The following is a 16,708-nucleotide window of genomic DNA, read 5'->3' on the forward strand; positions in this document are numbered from 1 at the left end:
TAGGCTGTCGATTTGCCTTGTTGACCATATCCTTTGCTCTACAAAAGCTTCTCAGTTTCAAGAGGTCCCATTGATTGATTGTTTGTCTCAGTGTCTGTTCTACTGGTGTTATATTTAGGAAGTGATCTCCTTTGCCAATGTGTTCAAGACTACTTCCTACTTTCTCTTCTAGCAGGTTCAGAGTAGCTGGATTTATGTTGAGGTCCTTGATCCACTTGGTCTTAAGTTTTGTGCATGGTGACAGATATGGATCTATTTGCAGCCTTCTACATGTTGATATCCAGTTATGCCAGCACAATTTGTTGAAGATGCTTTCTTTTTTCCATTGTACACTTTTGGCTTCTTTGTCAAAAATTATATGTTCATAGGTGTGTGGGTTAATGTCAGGGTCTTCAATTCGATTCCATTGGTCCACATGTCAGTTTTTATGCCAATACCAAGCTGTTTTTATTACTGTAGCTCTATAGTAGAGCTTGAAGTCAGGGATTGTGATGCCTCCAGAGGTTGTTTTACTGTACAGGATTCTTTTGGCTATCCTGTGTTTTTTGTTTTTCCATATGAAGTTGAGTATTGTTCTTTCCAGGTCTGTGAAGAATTGTGTTGGTATTTTGATGGGGATTGCATTGAATCTGTAGATTGATTTTGGTAAGATTGCCATTTTTACTATGTAAACCCTGCCTATCCATGAGCATGGGAGATCTTTCCATTTTCTGACATCTTCTTCCATTTCTTTTTTCATGGACTTAAAGTTCTTGTTATATAGGTCCTTCACTTGCTTGGTTAGTGTTACCCCAAGGTATTTTATGTCATTTGTGGCTATTGTAAAGGGTGATGTATCTCTAATTGCCTTCTCAGCTTCTTTGTCCATTGTATATAGGAGGGCTACTGATTTTTTTGAGTTGATCTTGTATCCTGCTATGTTGCTGAAGGTGTTTATAAGCTTTATCAATTCCTGGGTGGAATCTTTGGGGTCTCTCAAGTATATTATCATGTCATCTGCAAATAGGGAAAGCTTGACTTCTTCCTTTGCAATTTGTATCCCCTTAATCTCCTTATGTTGTCTTATTGCTCTGGCTAGAACATCAAGTACTATATTGAATAAGTATGGGGAGAGTGGACAGTCTTGCCTCGTTCCTGATTTTAGTGGGATTGCTTTGAGTTTCTCTCCATTTAATTTGATGTTGGCTGTTGGTTTGCTATATATTGCCTTTATTATGTTTATGTATGTTCCCTGTATTCCTGATCGCTCCAAGACTTTTATCATGAAGGGGTGTTGGATTTTGTCAAATGCCTTTTCTGCATCTAGTGAGATGATCATGTGGTTTTTTTTCTTTGAGTTTGTTTATATGGTGTATTACATTGACGGACTTTTGTATGTTGAACCACCTTTGCATCCCTGGGATGAAGCCAATTTGATCATGGTGGATAATTTTTCTGATGTGTTCTTGGAGTCTGTTTGCCAGTATTTTATTGAATATTTCTGCATCAATGTTCATGAGGGAGATCGGTCTGTAGTTCTCTTTCTTTGTTGCATCCTTGTTTGGTTTAGGAATTAGGGTAATTGTAGCCTCATAGAAGGAGTTTGGTAATGTTCCTTCTGTTTCTATTATGTGGAACAATTTAGAGAGTATTGATATTAACTTTTCTTTGAAGATCTGGTAGAATTCTGCGCTGAAACCATCTGGTCCTGGACTTTTTTTGGTAGGGAGACTTTTAATGACTGTTTCTATTTCCTTAGGGGTTATTGGACTACTTAAATAGTTTATCTGGTCTTGATTTAACTTAGGTATGTGGTACTTATCCAGAAAAATGTCCATTTCCTTTAGGTTTTCCAGTTTTGTGGAGTATAGGTTTTTGAAATATGACCTTATAATTCTCTGGATTTCCTCAATGTCTGTTGTTATGTCCCCCTTTTCATTTCTGATTTTGTTGATTTGGATTCTCTCTCTCTGTCTTTTGGTTAGTTTGGATAAGGGCTTGTCTATCTTGTTGATTTTTCTCAAAGAACCAACTCTTTGTTTCATTAATTTTTTTGTATTATTCTCTTAGTTTCTAATTTATTAATTTCACCTCTCACTTTGATAATTTCCTGGCGTCTATTCTTATGGGGAGACTTTGTTTCTTCTTGTTCTAGAGCTTTCAGGTGTGCTGTTAAGTCACTAGTGTGGGATTTCTCCAATTTCTTTATGTGGGCATTTAGTGCTATGAATTTCCCTCTTAGCACTGCTTTCATAGTGTCCCATAAGTTTGGGTATGTGGTGTCTTCATTTTCATTGATCTCTAGGAAGTCTTTAATTTCTTTCTTTATTTCTTCCTTAACCCATTGGTGATTCAGTTGAGCATTATTCAGTTTCCATGAGATTGTAGGTTTTCTGTAGTTTTTGTTGTTGTTGAAATCTAACTTTAAACCATGGTGGTCTGATAGAACACAGGAGGTTATTCCAATTGTTTTGTATCTGTTGAGATTTGCTTTGTGGCCAAGTATGTGGTCGATTTTAGAGAAAGTTCCATGGGGTGCTGAGAAGAAGGTATATTCTTTCTTGTTAGGATGGAATGTTCTGTAGATATCTATTAGGTCCAATTGGGTCATGACATCAGTTAAGTCCTTTATTTCTCTGTTAAGTTTTGATTTGGGAGATCTGTCCAGTGGTGAAAGTGGGGTGTTGAGATCTCCCACTATTAATGTGTGGGGTTTTATATGTGGTTTAAACTTTAGTAATGTTTCTTTTACATATGTGGGTGCCCTTGTGTTTGGGGCATAAATGTTCAGAATTGAAACTTCATCTTGGTGGATCATTCCTGTGATGAGGATGTAATTCCCTTCTTGATCTCTTTTGCTTGATTTTAGTTTGAAGTCTATTTTGTTGGATATCAGGATGGCTACACCTGCTTGTTTCTTAAGACCATTTGATTGGAAAGTCTTTTCCCAGCCTTTTATTCTTAGGTAGTGTCTGTCTTTGAATTTGAGATTTGTTTCTTGTATGCAGCAGAAAGATGGGTCCTGCTTTCGTATCTATTCTGTAAGCCTATGTCTTTTTATAGGTGAATTAAGTCCATTGATATTAAGGGATATTAACGACCAGTGATTCTTCATCCCTGTTATTTTTGGTGGTAGTGTGTGTGTACTTCTCTTCTTTGGGGTTTACTGTTGTGGCTTTATCTATTGCCTGTGTTTTCGAGTGTGTATCTGACTTCCTTCGGTTGGAATTTTCCTTCTAGTGCTTTCTGTAGGGCTGGGTTTGTGGATAGGTATTGTTTAAATCCGGCTTTGTTTTCAAATGTCTTGTTCCTTCTGTCTATGATGATTGAAAGTTTTGCTGGGTATATTAGTCTGGGCTGACATCCATGGTCTCTTAGTGTCTGCATTACATCTGTCCAGGTCCTTCTGGCTTTCAAAGTCTCCATTGAGAAATCGGTTGTTATTCTGATGGGTTTACCTTTATAGGTCACTTGGCCTTTTTCCTTTGCTGCTCTAAATATTCTTTCTTTATTCTGCACATTTAGTTGTTAAATTATTATGTGTCAAGGGGACTTTTTTGGGGGGTCTAGTCTGTTTGGTGTTCTATAGGCTTCTAATATCTTCATAGGCATTTCCTTCTTTAAGTTGGGAAAGTTTTCTTCTATAATTTTGTTGAATATATTTTCTGTGCCTTTGAGTTGGTATTCTTCACCTTCTTCTATCCCTATAATTTGTAGGTTTGGTCTTTTCATGGTGTCCCAAATTTCTTGGACATTTTGGTTCATGACTTTGTTGGCTTTAGTGTTTCCTTTGACTGATGAAACTATTTCTTCTACTGTATCAATGCCAGAGATCCTCTCTTCCATCTCTTGCATTCTGTTGGTTATACTTGCATCTGAAGTTCCCGATCTTTTACTCAGGTTTTCTATTTCCAGCATTCCCTCTGTTTGTGTCTTCTTTATTTTTTCAATTTCCCTTTTCAGGTCTTAGACTGTTTCCTTTATTTGTTTCATTGCTTTTTCATGATTTTCTTTCAGTACTTTATTGTTTTCTTCCAGTACTTTATTGTTTTCTTTCTGTACTTTATTGTTTTCTTGCAGGACTTTATTGTTTTCTTCTAATTTGTTTGCCCTTTCCCCTAGTTGTTTACAGCGTTCTTCCAATTTTCTTGTCTTTTCCTCTACACAAGCCTCTACCTTCTTCATGATGTTACTCATAAGGCTACTTTCTTGTGCTTCTTCCAATTTTTGATGTTCAGGTCTAGATGTTGGAGGTGAGCTAGGTTCTGGTGATGCTGTATTGCTCTTCATTTTGTTGTATGTACTTCTGCCTTGATGTCTGCCCATCTCCTTGTGGTTCCTTCTTGGTCTTACCAGTGTACTTGGTTCAGAAAGAGCTGACAGATTCAGGAAGTCTCTCTCTCTTGTCCAGATGGGAGTTCTCTTGTCCAAATGGGAACTCCGGGGAAGGATGGAAGCTCTTATCTGGACTGGAAGTCTCTGGTCCAGAAGGGAAGTCAGGAGCAGGATGGGAGCTGGGGCCGGTCTCTAAGTCTCAGGAGGTGGCTGGGGTCTCGGGCAGATGGGCGTGGGGGCAGGGCACGGAGATTGCAGGGGCTGCCGGGTGGGGGGGGGCTTGGAGAAGGGGATCCCTCCCGGTGGGGCTAGAAGGGGACCTGCCCAGTGGCCAGAACCTGGGGCCAAGTTGGGCAGGTCTTCCCAGAGTGGCTGGTGCCCAGAGATGGGGTCCGGGTTGGGCCCGGATACTCACCTCTGGTCCAGAAGGGAAGTCGGGCGCCCTACCAAGAGATTTATATTCAGAGTACATAAAGAACCACAAAACTGAAGAGTTAAGAAAAGAATCAATTAAAAAAGATGGGCTCTGGATCTGATCAGAAAGTTCTCAAAAGGAGATATAAAAATGGGTAAGAAAATCTCAAAAAGTATTTATTATCCTTAGCAATTAGGAAAATGAATATTGAAATGACTATAGGATTTCATCTTACTCCAGTCAGAATGACAAAACAAACAAACGACAACAAATGTGGGAATTGCAAAAGAGTAGAGCCACCTTTTCTTTCTTCTTTTCTCCCTCCCTCCCTTCTTCCCTCCCTTCTTCCTTCCCTCCCTCCCTCCCTCCCTCCCTCCCTCCCTCCCTCTCTCCCTCTACTCCTTCCTTCTTTCCTTTCTGACTTACTACAGTTTTGCTATGTATGCCTAGCTGGCTTTGTATTCCCAATCATCCTATCTCACAATCCTGAGTAATGGGGTTATAGTTATATGCCACCATGGATAACACTACTAAATCTTAAAATCAATACATGTACATTAAATTGGGTTATAAAGGGTAGGTGGGGACAGATGTCAAGATCTCATACAAAGGAAAAGGAAAGTGAAGTCCTCATGATCTTATCATACTCTGTTTGGTCCATTTCTGTAAATGCCTGAAGATTCTTATGACAATTACAAAGTTTATTATTTAATGTCCGCTCCTTTTTACTGTGATGCAGTGCTCTTGAGATTATTGGTTTTGTTTCAGTATGCTTCAAACATGTGATTCCATGAAACAGACTGCCCTTGCTGAACAACTTCTTGATCCAAACGTATGGTGAAACAGCTCTGTGAATCCTGTAATTGAGAAAGTGTTGCCAAAGTGCTGAGCTGTTCCATAAAAGCTCTGGCTTCCTAAGCCTAATAGGACTTTTTTATGCACTCAGCCACGAGTTGTCATAGTAATCTTGCTCTCCAAATAGATTCACACATTCCAAAATACATTCATATTATCACTTTGCCACATGTGCACTGTAAGCTAAATAAGCATTCTGCAATTAGTGATATGCATGGATGTAACCAATTATTTGACAATAAATTGATAAGGTTTCCATCTATTTATACTTGAATACAAGAAGATGAATCATTTTTGTTTTCTTAATCTTAATTATATAAACATAATGTTTCAGGCAAGTTCTGAGGTGGAAGAGATAGCTCAGTGGGTAAAAGATCTGTCATCACGTGTGAAAATCTGAGTTTCATCCCCAGGACCCACAAAGTGGAAGGAGAAAATGGACTCCTGCAAATTGCTTTTTACAGTCATGTGTGCTAGGACACATGCAACACTAGTTTATAAATAGTAAATATAATTAAAATGCATCTTCCTTTTCCTTTCAGGTACTTTGCATTTCTGGAATTCACACAAAAATTCAGAAGTCATATGCAGTTTTCCTGATACTATGCATTTTTAGTTCATAACACATGCTTGTAGGAATCCATAAAAAGATTTCAGAGGTAAGAGTCTCCATGCATTCAGGACAACAAATACTAGCTTTGATGGTAATGTTCTTTTTATCATCATTTTCTGCTTTGGATTAGCTTCCTCTAAAAGAAAGCTTGATCTGGGTACCGTTGAAAGTATTATTCTACCGAGTATGATTTTGTTTAATTTCCAGTTGCAAGCAAACATTTATGGGTTCTAGATTGTCCCTAAAATTAGCTGAATGTGCTACAGTTGGATACATTCCTTTTTCTGGGAATAAATGCTTTAGATGAGCCAGACATAAAATACTGTCAAGCTTTCATTTGTTTCATGCTCTGTCACGGTTTAAATAAAAATGTCCCTGATAGACTCGTAGGGAGTGGCATCATTTGAAAGGATTAGAACATATGGCCTTGTTGGAGTATTTGTGGCCTTGTTGGAGAAGTGTGTCCCTGGGTGTGGCCTTTGGGGTTTCAAATGTTCAAGACATGACTCTCTCTCTCTCTCTCTCTCTCTCTCTCTCTCTCTCTCTCTCTCTCTCTCTCTCTCTCTCCTTGCTGAGTGTAAATCCAGATGTAGAACTCTCAACTAATTCTCCAGCATCATGTCTTCCTGTGTGCCTCCATGCTTCCCACCATGACTATTATAGTAATGGGCTAAGCCTCTGAATGTAAGCAAGCCCCAATTAATTTTTTTTGTAAGAGTATCCATGGTCATGCATCTCTTTATAGCAGTAGAAGATTGATTAAGACATGACCCCACTAACCAGACTAGACTTTTATTTTAGAATGGGCCACACTGGAAAATAAGTCATGAAACTGGATAATCAAGGCAGCAGAAGTTTCCTCTTTTGAGGTAAAGTTGTAGCAGGAGGGAGAGTCCTACTTGCTAATAGGACCTCCTATGGTTCCCAGAATCCTAGAATGAGCTCTTGCAATCCAATCCTTTTCTAAGCAGCCCTAAGCTGTAGAGTAAATACACTGTAATAAAAAGTGTCATCCCAAACAACAGGGAGAAGAGATCTTAAGTAATACAATTAAAAAGTCAAAGCTCAAAAGATGACAGTGTTTTCTACTTTTTTCTTTTTTCATTATAGCCAGCAATGGATATAGATAAATACTGCAAAGTACTTGCCCAGTAATCCACGTAGCCACCACTTAAATGTGGTTCATAAACAAATATGAACCCAAAACATACATGAATATAGATATGAGGAAGACATAAAAATAATATGAACATTACCCTTAATGTAGATTTAAGTACAGAGAATTTGTTGTAGTATCATTGATTATGTAACTTACTAATCCTCAACTGAAAAAATTATTGTCATTGACTAACAGGCCTGATTTGACTATATGGGTAGATCTATAAAATGAAAAGTAGAAGATCTGAGGCACAACTCCATGCTTTGGGGTCATAATACATGTAGTAAGGGGTTCACTCATTTATTCATTAATTTATAGCCATGTTTTTCCCATCAACTTCTCAACTTGCCACTCACAGACAGGACACTAAGGCTTTATGCATTAATCTATGTTTTGCCAGTCGTTCTGTGGTTTTATTGGTCTTGTGGCATGTTGTTCCTTGGGCGGCAGCCTGGTGTCTCCTCTATGTTTCTCCTTTTTTCTTCCTGTCTATCTGCTTAAATTTCCTGTCTGCCTCTAAACTTACTTGCCATAGGCCAATACAGCTTTATTTATCAACCAATCAGAGCAACATATATTCACAGCATACAGAAAGACATCCCGCAGTAGGCTTATTCCTTTCTTAACATGAAATAAGCCTGTGATAGGAGGGTAGATATTAAACTTAAACAAGAAATTGAAAAGCAGGCAATAGTAATTGAAGTAGGAATTGGAAAAAAATTAAATTATATTCATTTTGTTTCTTATTTTCAAAGAATTGTGACCATTAGGGAACATTTCTAGAGCAGAGATGAATAAAAATCAAAGCACAGGAAGTATTCACTGAACTCATACCTATAGGCTCTCTCTCTCAAGACCAGTAGGTCTGTTTCTCAAGATCAGTAAGATATTTAACCAGGGAAAGTGTGATGCAAAGATAATTAAATCACAGTTCCCTAGCCATTTATACTTCAAAATAAATGATACCCTTTAAGTGTCCTATGCTGATGGAATACTATAGTGACTTCCTTATACTCCTTTGGGAGGGGTAGCATCACAGCAAAAGTCCTTTTAAAGTAACTTCTATGCCAACTCTTAATGTTAAAACAATGTTAGGTTTTAAATGTTGAGGAAGCAAGTGCTGGGAAGGATAATAAGTGGGCTTGTAGCCAGTATGAGACTGCCAAGTTGAATAGAAGGGAGGAAGACAGGCCTAGAGGGAAAACTGAAGTGTCAGAAGTATAGCTGCTAAAAGAACCTCTGCCCACCCCAGGAGGAGGCTTACCAATGACCATCTTGGCGTTGACACGAGTCCAAGCCTTCTGATTAACTCCGGATCACAGAGGCAGTGCTTTGTTTCTGCCTCTCAGCTCACTCTGCCTCAAGCTCTGGTCCACTTTTTGCTCTCACTGTTAGGATTCTGCCACACCTCCAGTTGCATGACCGCACATGCACAGTTCAGTAGCTAAGCAAAGGGTCTTATGTCTTACATCATCTATGTGCTGCGTGAGTACGTAATGCGCTCAGCATGATCACACAATCTGCGCATGCATGGCACAGCTTCATAAGCCCACATGCGCACGTGCAGGGAAATCCTTAAAAAGCCCAACACAGACTCCTCCCCTCTCTTCTGCTCTCTCCTCCTGCTTCTCTCCCTACTCCTCACATGTATCTTCCACAGGTCTGGCCATGCTCTCTTCTGTCCTCCCCCACCAACAAAACTCTGATACTGGGTGTTGTCGTGCCTTGTGACCTTTCTCACTCGGTAACAAGTGCCGGTTATTTAAAACCAACACTCACTTTCTTGTTTTTTTCAACTACTGGCTCTAGAGTATCCTGGTGGGAATTCCATCCTCACTGTAACACAAGAAGAAGCTGGATTCAGAAGAAAGGGAAGAGGAAGGATATTCCCATTTATGATATCAGTGATGAGGGAGGTAGGTGGAATGATGAGTCAACATTTAAGATACCCATAATCTAAATAATTGACTTATGACAAATTTACATTTTAGCATGTGTAATTGCAGAGGAGTTTGGCAGAGGGCTGTTATAGACATTTCTCTTTTGCTACTTCACTAAAAAATTATTATAAAATATTATATATATGAAAAGGTAACTATGATTATTTGCCATTAAATAGAACATTTTAGTTTTTATGAAAATAAATATATTCATGTTATATTTTGTGTATTATATAGCAAGATTTCATACTCTTTTCTCCTTCTTAAACCTTAGAGTGGAGTCAGTAATTTTGAAAATAATGTGTAAACACTGATGAGCAGAACTAGTAACTTGCAGACATTAAAGAATTACTTTACTCTGTGACATTGATTAATTTCATGCCTTTAATCCCTGCACTCGGGAGGCAGAGGCAGGCAGATCTCTGTGAGTTTGAGGCTAGCCTGGGCTACAGAGTGAGTTCCAGGAAAGGCACAAAGCTACACAGAAAAACCCTGTCTAGGAAACTTAGTTTCAAACTCTTCACTAATTAAAATTTTGTTCTTTATGCTTATCCTTATACCCACAGGTGAGTGTAGCTCTGCCACCTCCTCTTTTGGCAGAAGAAGGAGAACATAACATAAATCCACAACTGATCAAAGCAAAGAGAATAAGGATGGCAGGGGGCCAAACCACAACTGATACATCCACAGCACAAGTCCTACACAGAAGGTTCATAACGTTTTGTTGAGGAAGGCAGAAGTGTGGGAGCCAAAGGACCACGGAATCTATGATGAGACTGTGCCCTCAGCTATGGCAGAAAAGCTGCAACAATAAAATCTCAGTAACATGGCTGCCTATACATGACCTGAACAATGCCAGCAATATGGGTGGGAGAAATCTCACAGGGCCTCACCAATAGACGAAGCACTACAAGCAGGTACCAACCATTGAGAAAGGAAGTTTCCCCAAGGATAAAATTATCTAATATAAAGTGATCAGCCATAGAAACACATATGTAAGCAACAGTAAACAGACACCGCAGGTTGTAGTTACACATTTATTCATGTATATATGTGTAACAGAAATAATTAGAGAAACAGTGGCTGTTAATTGGAGAGAAAGGGTAAGTACGGTGTAAGAGGGGTTGGAGGAATGGAGGGAAGAAAAAGTGATGTAAAAATAAATAAATACAAAGGATGAGAATCTTGTGTTAGCCCAGCTTGGGGAAAATAGGTTTGTTTTGATGTTGCTAGGTGAGAAAGTTGGCATGGAATTTGACACACCACATTGAGTTGAGTGGCCTGTCAACTCAAATACATTAGAGGTATGCAGACTGATTCTACTTGTCCTGAAATTCCATGTCTGGAGAATAACTGCAGTCATGAAAAGGTAAAAATCAGCTAAAACTAAGAGAACAGGCAAAAGAGGGCCCAGGTGATTAATATAAGGGTGAGCCACACATGTGCTAAAGTCATGTAATAGAATATTTGTATGAATAACTAGCTATAATACGACATGAATACAAAAGCTGGAACAACAAAAATATCATTGCCATATTTATTCATGTATAAACAAAAAGACACCAAAATAGAATCTCTAGAAAGCAGCAGCCATTCCCCTCTGTTGATATTTGAGGGGCTTTCCTTTCTCTACAAATGTGTATATATTTGCTTATTGATAACTGATATTTCCATAATAATGTAAGAAGTTAGGCTGTAAATAAGAAGACTCAATGGGTAAAATTTCTGCCAAAAATGAACATGAGACCTGAGTGCAGATGTTCAGAACTCATGCAAAGCTTGACCTAGTAGTGTTTACTCCTGCTACCCAGAACTCCTATGTGGAGATTGTAGGCAGAAAAAGGAGAATCTCCAGATGATTGCAGGCTAGCTAGCCTAAAAAGGGCAGCATAGCAAATGAAAAAAACAAAAACAGAGACTCTGTCTCAGACAGGATGGAAGTTGAGGACCTGTACTTGAGGTTGTCCATTGACTTACATAGCTGCATTATGGCAATTACATGTAAGCCTCCACACACAAATGTACACAAACTCAGACATACATACATACTTCATGTACACACTGTGGAAAAAATAAAAATTTCAAAATATAAATTTTATGGCATGTGAAAACACATCACATGGGTTCTCACATTTACTGATAGAATTTTATCACTGGATAATCCTCTGCGGTGATATATTGTACACCCAATATATTGTGTACCCTAATAAACTTATCTGAGGATCAGAGAACCAAACAGCCACTAGATTAGATATAGAAGTCAGGCAGTAGTGGCACACACAGCTTTAATCCTATCATTCAGGAGCAGAGATCTTTCTGGATCTCGTTGAGTTCAAGGCCACATTGGGAATAGAGCCAGGCTGGTGGCACACATCTTTAATCACAGCACTTGAGATCTCATGTCTTTGCTTGGGAAGGACACATGCCTTTAATCCCAGGAAGTGATGACAGGAAGCAGAAAGGTACCTAAGGCATAAGGACTAGGAAGTAGAGGCTTTAACAGCTGTTCAGCTGAGATCCACTCAGGTGAGAACTCAAGGCTTTCAGTCTGAGGACATGGCTAGGTGGTGTTGGCTGTGACCTGTTCAGTCTCTCTGATCTTTCAGCTTTCATCCCAAAATCTGGCTCTGGTTTTTTTTTTATTACTAAGACTGTTTAGCGATTCATCTTACAATCCTCAGTTGTTTTTTTTATATTAAATAATCTCTAGAGTTACTGTGCAGTAAGTCTAGAGTTAAAGGAATATTAGTACTAAAGCTTGCTTTTCTGTGGTAGACATAGTTCACAGTATTTGCACTGTATATTTAAAAAGTGATAAAAGGGTAAATTTCATGTTGTATAGTTTGACTGTAATAAAAATATCCCCTAGAGTCCTGAGACTGGGATCTTGATTTATTGTTTTAACAAGGATAGTATTAAACCGAAATCTGCCTTTGGGATGGAACAACAATAATAGCAAAAATATAAAAAAATTAATCATATGAACAGAGTGACTTGTTGAGGGAGCTTCCTAGCAATGACCAAGCAGAGATTAAACTGTAAAGGAGGATACTTCAACAGCATTTCTTCTGTGTAGGGTGAATATTAATAAAATAACAAGCAAAGATAGGTAAACTCCAACCAAGCCTTCAAATACACGATCCATGTATGGAAATTAGTATCAAATGAATAATTTAATAGAAGAGAGTATGCAATTATAAGTAATTACATCTATAATTTAGTTAATAAAGCACTTTTCCTTAATGCGCTTGCCTATGCAGCTTCAGTCAATGCTGAGGGTCAACACTGTTAGGATAGTATTTACTTTCCATGTCATTTGCCAATGGTATAGTTGCATATGAGCTGATTTGATTTCCATGGCGGGTGTTTCTTTAGTGCGCAGATGGCGAACAGGGTAACGAAAGCTGCTCTGTTGAAAGTCATCTGTCCTGTCTCCCAGGAGAAGTGTTATTTACTGTCACAGGTAATGAATCCCATGAGGAAGCTGGAGGGTGACATTAAGCTGACAGACCTGCAGTAGCAGCAGCTTCACTGCCACCTTCCTGCAGTTTTCGTCTACGAAATGCCAATAACAAGACATTCACACTGTCCTCTGCTGTTACAATAGGTATCTGTGAATTAAAAAAAAAATGATATGTTGGGTTGTTTTCTAGAGACATACAACAGAACTCTTGCTTCCAAAGTAAATTGGCCTTACTGATTACTGTGGTGTTTTGAAAGCAAATGGCTCCGATAAGTCTCATTTGAGTGTTTCTCCTTCTTGTGCTTGTGACTCTGATATAAGCTTTCAGCTACTACTCTGGCACCATGGCTGCCTGCCTACTGCTGTGCTCCCCGCCATGATGGTTATGGACTCACACTCTGAAAGTGTAAACCCCTCATAAAGCCTTTCTTCTATAAGTTATCTTGGTCCTTGTATCTGATCACAGAGACTGAAAAGTAAGTAAGAAAATTATACAAACATAATGGTTAAATCCTGCTAGAAAACAGATTCATCTATTGATTAAATATGCTAGAATACTTAAACAATGATCAACTAATTTTGGAAATTGCATTTTATGGGATTATACTTATTACCCTCAGACACTCCTTCACTGTTACTTTTCCTGTCTCTACCCCTTGTAATGGTAGGGTTATTGATGAGTGTACCATGCCCAGAGTATACCCATGTGGTACTGGGGTTCAGAACTCAGGTCCTCATCCTTGCACAATAAATGTTTTCCTGATTGAGTCATTTTTTAGCATTTACAAACATTATCACTTTTGTGTTTCAGGTATAAGAACAATGCTCTCTCCTCTTTCTTTTAAAGAAAATGACAGAGAAATGGATGAGATCTACATGAACAACCTGGACGTGAGTGGGGGTAATGAAGGGCAAGGTTCGAGGGAAAGAGAGCTTAGTGGAGCGGGAGATCCCAGCTGGATCAAGAACAGAGAGGGAGAACAAGAAATAAGAGACCATGATGAATGAAGACCACATGAGAATAGGAAGAAACAAAGTGCTAGAGAGGTCCACAGAAATCCACAAAGAAACCTCCACAATAGACTACTGGCAATGGGTGAGAGAAAGCCCGAACTGACCTACTCTGGTGATAGGATGTCCAAACACCCTAATTGTTGTGCTAGAAATCTCATCCAATGACTGAGAGAACCGGATGCAGAGATCCATGGCCAGGCCCCAGGTGGAGCTCCAGGAGTCCAATTCGTGAGAAAGAGGAGGGTTTGTATGATCGAGAAATGTTGAGACCAAGATTGGAAAAAGCACAAGGACAAACAAATGGAAACACATGAACTATGAACCAATAGCTGAGGAGACCCCAACTGGATCAGGCCCTCTGGATAAGTGAGACAGGTGATTAGCTTGAACTGTTTGGGAGGCATCCAGGCAGTGGGAACATGACCTGTCCTCAATGTATGAGCTGGCTGTTTGGAACCTGGGTCTTATGCAGGGACATTTAGCTCAGTCTGGGAGGAGGGGAATGAACCTGCCTGAACTGAATCTATCAGGTTGAACTTAATCCCCAGGGGAGTCTTTGCCCTGGAGGAGATGGGAATGGGGGTGGGTTGGGGGAAGGGGGGGGGAACAAGGGGGGAGGACAAGGGAATCTGTGGCTGATATGTAAATTAAATTAAATTATAAAACAAACAAACAAACAAACGAACGAACAAAAACATAAACAGAGCCCTCAAGTGGCTCAGCTGGTCAATGGTCTGAAAATGATTCCCAGTTCTCACCAGGTAGTGGGAACAAACCAAGAACTAAAAGTTGTTTTCTGACTTCTACACATGGACCATCACACACAGAGACATACATACATCCGCACCACACAGAGTAAATAAATAAATTTACAAAACATCAGAGTTATTTAATAACAGAAGATATTATTCCCCACGTCCATGAATAACAGATTTCAGTACATGAATAATCTTAAAAGTATTCTAAGTCACATAGATGCTATTTTCTTAAATCTAAAATAATTTCTTTTCCTTTTTCTTTTCTTTATGTTTGAATTACAAATGTTCAAGAGTGTTATATTTACAGAAATGGGGAAAAAAGCTTCCTGTATTTTCAGTAAGGTGAAAATGAACAATTGATCTCTGAAACCTAGAAAAATAAAAACCCCCAAACTGCCACAATCTATAGGGCTTGGGACTTGACTTTATTCCAGTGACAGGGAACGAAGAAATGTCAAACACACAGAAAAGCTGGGACTGGATGGCTCCATTCATCAGAGGAAGATGCAGCAGATTCACCTGGGAATTTGGCCCGTTTATTATATAGAATAGGAACAAGGAGGTGGGCAGCCAATCTGGATAGGATGTATCTGTAGGAGAAGAATGTGAGACTACAGTCATCCAGGCTGATGACGTTGCTGTCAGTATTTTCTGCACATGCTGACAACATCTGTATTTGGACCTGAGGAAGGCTTCACCATTCCCATGGATCTGAGGCATTGCCATCCTGAATATGGATATGACCATGTCAACAATACACATCCACTCAATACTTCATGCACTCCCCCACAGAAAAAAAAGTCCAATGCCTTTCTCAGTGCTGATACTTACATTAGAGAGATGCTGCCAGTGTTCCAAACATGAGGACAGGCTCTCCAGCCACTGCCAGTCTAACCCTAATGGAGGGTCAAAGCATGATGGTACCTCATTCTACACAGGAACAAACAACTACCACACAGGGGAACATGACCAAGTGCTGCTGTGGGACATCTTTCTGTAGACAGTGAATATGTGTTGTTCCCATTGGTTAATAAATAAAGCTGTTTTGACCTATGGCAAGGCAGGATAGAGCCAGGTAGGAGATCCAAGCAGAGATACAGGAGAAGGACAGAATGTGGGAGAAGCAAGCCAGCTGCCCATGGAGCAAGATGCCAGCAGACCAGTAACACGATGGCCACATGGCAAAATCTAGAGTAATAGAAATTTAAGTAGTGAGAGCTAGTTAGTAATAAGCCTGAGCCATTTAACCAAGCACTTTGTAATTGATATTAAGCCTCTGAATGATTATTTGAGACGCAGCCATGGGATGGGGTGGGACAGAAAAGCCTCTGCTTGTGGAGAAGTGTCCATGTTCCCTGTACATATTTAAAATGCATCTGTGGATCCTACATTTTCAGTCATGCTTCTTTTACATTTTAGTGTAGGGGAAATGGAACTAATATGAGGGAAATTAAAGAAAATATCACGCTAAATGGAGTTGTATATTATATTTGTTTCTATAATTGAAGCAATTTGGCTTCCATGATAGGTGTTATTTGAAACTTTATTGCTGGAAGCAGAAAAATCGCATATTAAAAGTAAACAATTGGGCCCTGTCCCAGGTGTACTGGAAAGAGATCAACCCATTGGGCTGTTAGGAGTGACTCAGTCCAGTGCTAACAGATGAGGACTTCAGACATTCTGCTCAACCTCCCAAAGCTGAAGTCATCCATCTGCAAATTGTAGCCTGTACTGTATTTTGCTGGTTCTGGTCAAAGGAAGTTATCAAAGAAAAGAACAAAATCCAATTCACATTAAGAATGTAAAAATCATTAAACATTTCAATATATATATTTAAAACATAATAATCAAACTTGCTTTATTCCTTTATTATAATAATAGTTAAATATATTTCAACTTAGTTCCTTAAATATTAGTTAAATATTTCAACTCCTTCATGAGTATATAGACTCTCTCTTTGCTCTATGATGACACCAAGTGGCCAAGAAAGGGATTCACTTCAGGTAAAGTTGAAGTAAAAAGAACTTCACATTCTCAAGGTGTTATATAATAGGAGAAAACATGTATATGACAAACATTTGATGACTGTTCCTGTAGCACATATTACTAAGTGATGGGTTAATGACCTAAGAGCTTCAGCTGGACTGAAAAGAAGAGGAAAGGTGATGTCACTACCA

The 16,708-nt window shown here is 39.1% G+C and overlaps 1 protein-coding gene across 48 annotated transcripts in view; it reads right to left on the bottom strand.

Annotated features, from left to right (window-relative positions):
* The window catches only part of Ptprd (protein tyrosine phosphatase receptor type D), a 2,272,674-nt gene that overhangs the window by 1,641,946 nt on the left and 614,020 nt on the right, over window positions 1-16,708 (bottom strand). The window lies entirely within an intron of this gene.

The sequence above is a fragment of the Peromyscus leucopus genome, chromosome 2, assembly GCF_004664715.2.
Source record: "Peromyscus leucopus breed LL Stock chromosome 2, UCI_PerLeu_2.1, whole genome shotgun sequence".
NCBI lineage: Eukaryota > Metazoa > Chordata > Mammalia > Rodentia > Cricetidae > Peromyscus > Peromyscus leucopus.